The sequence below is a fragment of the Corapipo altera genome, unplaced genomic scaffold (assembly GCF_003945725.1).
Source record: "Corapipo altera isolate COAL_440 unplaced genomic scaffold, ASM394572v1 55, whole genome shotgun sequence".
NCBI classification, from domain to species: domain Eukaryota; kingdom Metazoa; phylum Chordata; class Aves; order Passeriformes; family Pipridae; genus Corapipo; species Corapipo altera.
In genome coordinates this window covers 15,586,952-15,594,351 of record NW_020884882.1, presented here as the reverse complement: position 1 = coordinate 15,594,351, position 7,400 = coordinate 15,586,952, and positions in this window count along the sequence as shown.

Below are 7,400 nucleotides of genomic sequence, written 5' to 3'. Positions count from 1 at the left end.
AACACTCCTGCTTAGTATGAGACAGAGGGTTTGTCTATGGCTATGAAAAGCTCAGCTTTAGAAGCTGCTGGCTATAATTATGCCCAGTCTAGGACAGGTTGACTCCTGTGGTGGTTCAGGAATAGGGAATAGAGGGGATGCCATCCTTAAAGGTTCCTACAGCAACATCCTGCTTGGAATTTATACTGAGGAGCACATATGATGCTTAAAGCTGAACTTTGCAATTTGCACTCCTTTGTCTTCTGCTTGCTCTGAAAACTTTGGAGGAATCTAAGGAGGACTCCGAGGAGGCTTCCCAGCAAATTCCCTTTCCATTGACCTGCTCTGCATTTGCAATTCCACTCTCTCCATTAGCAGGAGCCTCCTGGCTGAGGGTTTCAGGCTCTGAGGGACTTGTTTGTGAGACACTGAGGCTCCTGTTCGAGGCATCCTGGGATTCTGTGGTTTAATGACATGCCAGAACAATGGTCTGGGGCAACAGAAATCCAAGGATGGGGATTCTGTGCACTTAATGTTTTCACAGGGTTTAAGGTTCTCACAATGATTTCCTGAAAAACATGTCATATTTTCCAGCAAAAGTTCTGACTTTTGGGAAATGAAATTTCTACTCTCCCTCTAGTCCTGGGAGGTGGGATAGAAAGTGAGAAGGCACAGAATGGATGTGGGCAAGAATGAAAAAACAGGTTAATTCTTCAGGAATAATAATAAATTTCAAATCAACACAAATACTCTGGATGTGACCCTGTGGTTTTCCCTCACTTTCTATTCCAGAGATGTGGAGGACAAGTAGGATAGTTTTGTCCAGGTGCTCTGTGAAATCTGTGGCTGTGCTGCCTCCCACCCCAACAAAGGAATTTGTTCTCCTTTCAGAGTTTGTTCACCCACCTGACCAACCTCCTGCTCCTGCTCTTTCCCTGCTTCTTTAGTACAACTTAAACCTTATTTTTTGGCAAAATCTGTTTGGGTGTTGTTGGTACCTCAAATCCGTGATTTGGAGGTGTCAGGAAGACAATCCAAGGAGAGATTTTGCAGATTATCACAGATTAATCAAACCAAACTACAATGGGTCAAAAAGTTGGGGGTGCCCTTCAGTGAACCATCTGAACATCCACTGCCACTACAGGGGCTTTATTTTCATTGCTTTCCTTCTAAAGGTACCAGAGAGATCAGAAAGGGAATTGCTGGAGGATGATTTGGTATTTCTGGACAATGGGGAGATGAGCAATGCAGCTATTTCAGCTGTGAGCAAACACATCCCATAGACAGCAGGAGCAGCCCTGCCCTTGATTCTTTCTGTCAGGGCCTGGTGGGTGCTCAGATCACTGAGCTGTTTGATTTTAAATGTCTCTCTTCAAGAGCTGTGAGCAAAACAAGGCCAAATCCTGGGATGAGGAACAGAATCCTCACAGTGGAGGAGCCCCTCCGTAAATGACAAATGAGTCACAGCATTTTGACTAATTGATCTTGTCTTGTGTGTTTGTTTATTAACATGAAACCACCTCCTGCTGTTCCCAGTGTGCTTTGGTGTGGAAATGAAGGTTGCAAGTGGTTAACAGCCAGGTTGCTGTGAGACTGGAATGGTGAGGGATCACCAGGGGTTTTCAGGTGGGTTTGTGCTCAGGCAATGGAAACAGTATTTTATTTATTTATTTATTTATTTATTTATTTATTTATTTATTTATTTATTTATTTATTTATTTTAATGGCAAACTAAATCATGGTTTGTTCCTGGCAGTCACTGCTTGGGGTTGAAGGTAAATCCTTGGACATGGTGGTGTTTCCAAGAGTTTGGACTACATTTAGTGGGTCTGCCTTGAGTCATCTACCCACAGCACTGCTCCTGACTTAGGAGCTGGTTGTTATGAACTCCTTTTCAATCTGTCTCAGCATTTTTCTAAGTTCTAATACCTAAAAACACCTTTCCCCCCCCCCCAAATTGCAAGTGGTGAATCTCCACTGGCCAAATATAGGTTTGGAGAAGGTCAATGGAGCTGGGAAGGGGCTGGAGCAGCAGGAGCAGCTGAGGGAGCTGGGGGGGCTCATCCTGGAAAAAAGGAGGCTCAGGGGGGACCTTCTGGCTCTGCAACTCCCTGACAGGAGGGGGGAGCCGGGGGGGGGGTTGGGCTCTGCTGCCAGGGAACAAGGGACAGGAGGAGAGGGAACGGCCTCAGGCTGTGCCAGGGGAGGGTCAGGTTGGACATCAGGAGGAATTTCTCCCTGGAAAGGGTGGTCAGGCACTGGAAGGGGCTGCTCAGGGAGGTTTGGAGTCCCCAGCCCTGGAGGTGTCCCAGGAAGGACTGGCTGTGGCACTCAGTGCTCTGGGCTGGGGGACAAGGTGAGGATGGGGCACAGGGTGAATCCATGGGCTGGGAGGGCTTTTCCAACCTCAGTGATCCTGGGATTCCCTGACTATGTTGCTGCAGTGGTGGCACAGCACAGAAATGCCCCAGAGCTTTGTTGTCCTGTCCCACTGAGCCCCTGAGCTGCAGAAGTTCTGCTCCACTTGGTGTCAAACCCACCCTCGGAAATGGGATAAGAAAGCAAATACTCAGCTCCAATTGTCTGTGTTTCTAAGGGGGAAATGACATCCCATAAATACTCAGCTATGCTATTCTCAACATCCAATTTCCTCTATTGGATTCATTTCTCAAATCTCCTTACTTTAGGAGGCTGAAATGTTAATCTAACAAGTCCTGCAGTTTTAGAAGCAGCGTGGAGCTTTTCTTTTCATCTGACAGTTGCATTTAAATGACCCCACAGCTTTAGGGCATTGAGACAACCATTATTTCATTGTAACAGTCCTATACAATAATAAATAACTCCATGCATGATAACTCTTGAAAGGAAACACCGTGCATATGGTATGGCTGGAATCAACTACAGAATTAATGTGTGTTTTTATGACAGTTTGTCTACAAGCACCACAGGAAACCAGTTCCCAGAGGCCAGATATCAAGTGTGCAGTAAAACTGAGCTGTTCCTCACACCCTTTCCCTTTTTGACCTCTGCATTGGGACTGCCAGAGAAAAAAAAAAATTCTGCTTAATGACAGCTCTGGTAGATTGGAGCATTTGCAATTTTGGAGCTGTACTGAGCTGTGCACCACTGAGCACTTGTCAGCTGTTAATCAGCCCAAGTCAATTAGTGCTCTTGCTATGGATTTGTTCAGGGTATGACAGCTCTGAGTGGCTCTGTGGGACAACAAAGCAGCGGAGAAAGAGGAAGGAGACGTTTCTAGAAATTCCTACACTGGAAACTCAGGACACTCGTGCAAAATTCTGACCACAGTTTGTAAACTGAAAGTTTTAACCAGTCCCAACTGGCTGTTTTATTTAGAATTCTGAAAGTTCTGGCCAGCAGGACAGGGCAGTTGGTTTATCCTTGGAATGGTCACCTCCAGCTTTTCCCTCTGAGGGCTGGGTGAGGGATGCCCAGCAGGTGAGGGCACTTCAGCGCTTGCAAAAACATCTTTATCTCAGCTGGCTTTTTTGGGATCATCTGTTGCACCCAGGACTTGTCTGTGCCCAGGCACTGCTGGGGAACATGAAGGGGCTCCAGCCTATGGATAATGTGGAATAACAGCAAAAAATGCCTCCATTTTGGGATAAGAAAACACTGTGCAGGAAAGTGTGGAGTAACTTCATCTGAGCTCTTAGCTGAGCTTCTCCGAGCCCAAGGCTGGACTAGACACCTCCTTAGGCCCCATCCAGTCTCAGTTATCCTGTGCTCCCAAGAAGGAAAATTTATGGCTTTTTGAAAACCTAAGAAGTCTGTTAAATGCAAACTGTTTTGTGTCATCTCAACTCTCCCCTTTCAGAGCAACAACCAGCTCAAACCAATTAACTTCGATCCTTCATCATTTGAAGCAACAAGTTTCCACGTTCAAAATTTTGGGCTAAAAAGTGTTCAATTTGTTTCAAAGTTCCTTTTCTTTTTCTCTCAGGAGGTGTATTCTGCTGGATAAGTGCCCCTACACGGACAATGGTGGTTCATTAACTGGATGAAGTGTGGGGACTTTGCTCTGTTTTGTTGACACTTCCTTTCATATGGAAAATCCAGTGCCAAGTTTCCATCTATTCATGTTGTGTCACCTGTTGTAAAAGTCGATATGTCACTATTTTCTGTCTGTCAGCTGAGACTGATGGCAGCTCTGACTTTAAAGACGGGTCAGGAAGGCACTGGGAAAGAAAAAGTACCAACCTTTGCTGAAGCAGAGTGATGCTAAATGTCAGAGAACAAAGATTTGGATGCAATTTAGAGAGCTGACATGCAAAATGTGTGCACTGAGGAGTTCAGTGCCGTGGTTAAACCATGACTAAATCTGCAATATCACACCCAGGTACCTGATTGTTTCTTCATTATCCTCCAGAGCTCGGATATACCTTTTAAGGCCCTGAGCTCTCTCCTAGTGTTGCAGCTCTGCAGCATCCAGGGATGTGCTCGGTGGACTTTGCAGCCTGTTGTTCAGCTTTCCCGGCAGCTGGAAGTGTTTCCACCCATCCCCACATCAGGATATTGTCTCCTTCTCCATTAGCCCGCTGGTCCCGATGGATTCAGACTAAAAGTTTGGCTTAAAACTGCTTTTGGCCACTGGGATCATCATTAGAGCAGCTCGAGGAGAGAGCAGAGACTCCCACTGGAAGTGCTTCAGAGCTGGGAATTCTGTGCTGGCGTCAGCCCCATTTCCATCCCTGTCTCCTGCTATTTTTTTTTTAAATTCATGCATTACCATAATGGTGCAAAGTACTCCAGAAATGTCTCCTTTAACACACAAAAAGTTTAGTCTGAGAGCTGAGCTGGAAGAGCCTTATTCAGCCAAGCAATTGTCATCACAAAGACCTTTCCTCCCCGCAGAGAATGGGATGGAGGGATTGGGATGCAGATATCTCTGCCTGTCACTCTCCAGAGGTCACTATTTTGGGTTGATGAATTGGGAACCAGAGGATCAGCCCATGTACAGTTTAACACCTGATTTTTGTCTGTTCTTTCCTGTGACCTCTATTGTGATGCCTGTATTGTGACTTCAGTGCTGGAAATCAAAGGCAAGCACAGACTAAAAATACAAAAAAAAAAAAAAGAGCCTTAATAACTTAGTCTTACCTTTGCATTTCAAAGGATCTGTCACTTCATTCCAAGAACCCCTCGTTTGTAGAGATAATGCCACCTATACCAGAGACACTCTTTTATTCACACCAAAAATTATTGATATTTTAACTGAATATGAGTGAAAATACAAGTGAAATAGATAATCTCCTGTCCAGTGAGATGCTGTAGAATACATCAGTCCCAGGTCACTTAATTTTATATATTTGTATATAGGGATATATTCCTTCTTTCCAGTGTTCCTCTGGTTTGAACCTCTCACATAAAGGATACAAAGGTTGAAACATTCAAGTGGAGACCTCCCTCCAGGAGCAGTTTTTGGTCAGGTATGTCCAAGTTCCTCCTGCTGAGGTACCCAACAGATTTCCCCAAGAACCCCTTTGCAGGGCATCTGGTTCTCTGAGTGCTCAGAACTTCTCTCAGATTTACACACAGGTCTTGGAGCTCACAGACTCATTAATTCACATTTTAAAGCATCATTAATTCACAAAGTTTTCCTGGATATTAATGGAGGATTTTATGAGCTCTTATTTATAGGAGGATGGAATAAATGAAAACAATATTCTGTCATTTCCCAGTTCCACGCTGCACCTTTCCTGGAAAGTATGAAAACAAAGCAAACCTGCCAAAACCATTTAAAACTAAAAGGTTTTACTTTCAGCTTCTGATTTTCCGAGCTACTCCAGGGGAACTTGTACCTTACATCCAATATTTTAAGAACTTTGATCAGCATAATAACATGGAGGAGATTTTCTAGAATTGGAGGATAATTTCTTGCTTTCTTGCTGTACAAGGGTTTGAATAATTGTGAGTGACAGCCACAATTATTTAAACTATTGCACTGTGTAGCCCCACCTCCCCTTTAATGGTTCAGGGAAGAATATATGTATCACATTAGCATAAATTTCATTTACTCTCTCATATAAAATGCAAATCAAGAAGGCTAAACTTTAAGTAGCATTCATTTAGTTTTTCATGCAGGACAAGGACTCTTACTGAGGGGGAGGGAGAAACAAGTCAACATAAAGCTACAAATAATTTGAATTAATCCATGAAGATAGAGCACAGTCCTGAGTGTCCCTTTGATACTGGTTTAGAAATCCTAAATATTTTTTTCTGTATCTGCCAGTTTTCTCAGATGTGATGAGATGCAGCCCCCCTCAAATTCTGTGCTAAAAACCCCTTATTTAAACCCATTTTGAGGGCAACTCTTCAGCAGTGCCAGTGAACTGCAACTGAGGGTGTGAATTCCTCAAATATTTTCAATGCAAGACCAAGATCTTTCTTCTTTTGTAACTCTGATCCCTCAACTCATCCATGGATGATCCATTCCCTTCCTTGGGATGGTTAACCCAACAATTATCACGGATATGGGTGTCAGGAGCCAGCCCTGGATCAATATCTCAGAGGTTTGTGCCTTGAACACTCAAACCACCCTTATGAAATGCTGCTCTCCTGTACAAAATCTCCCCTTAGAACCTTGTTTTCTGGCAAGCCTGGCAAAGCAAACAGGCTTTGAAGTATTCCCTAAAATTCTTCCCAAACTGTAAGTCAAGAGCGACTTTCTATGGCGTGACAAGAGTTTAACATGATTCCTGTGTTTATAAATATATATATTTTAAGTCAGAGTTCTTTATTTATCATAGGATTCGAGAAACAAAGGTCTCCTGCCTTTGATTTCCTGGGAGAAAACATTTTACAGCTGCCTCTGTGGAGTTCTAAGGGTTGTTTAAAGGCATCTGCTTTTTTCGGGATGGAAGTTCAAGGGAAATGATTTCAAAGAACCTCAGAGGAGAGAAGCTGAAGTTGGCAGATCTTCTCATTTGTGTATTCCTTAGCTCTTATTTGAAAGGAGAAGAAGAAATCTGGTTGTTTTGTAGACACAGAACTGAGATGGAAATTGCCAAAAACACAAATCAGCTCTGTAGGAATGAAGACTCGCCCTGTCACCTGGATGTTGGTCACACAAAGTGGCATGACAAAGCCAGAATATAATGGTTAAACCTCTTCAACCCCATCAACCCTCTGTTAAAGTTGCAACTCAAGGCATCTGAATAAAATTTCTCAGGGAAACCTCAGTAAAACTGAAATATTTGTGAAAAAATGATGGAAAAGTGTCATTTTGTTAATTTTCTCACCAGTTTTAACTATACATTGCCATTTGTGTTCAAAACACTGCTCTGCCACTATTTGCCCTTTTTTTTTGAAGCTGTTGGAAATAACTAATAATATCCAAGATATTTTCCAGAATTGGAGGGTAATTTCTAGTTGTAAGTTGCTTTTTTAACGTACCAAAA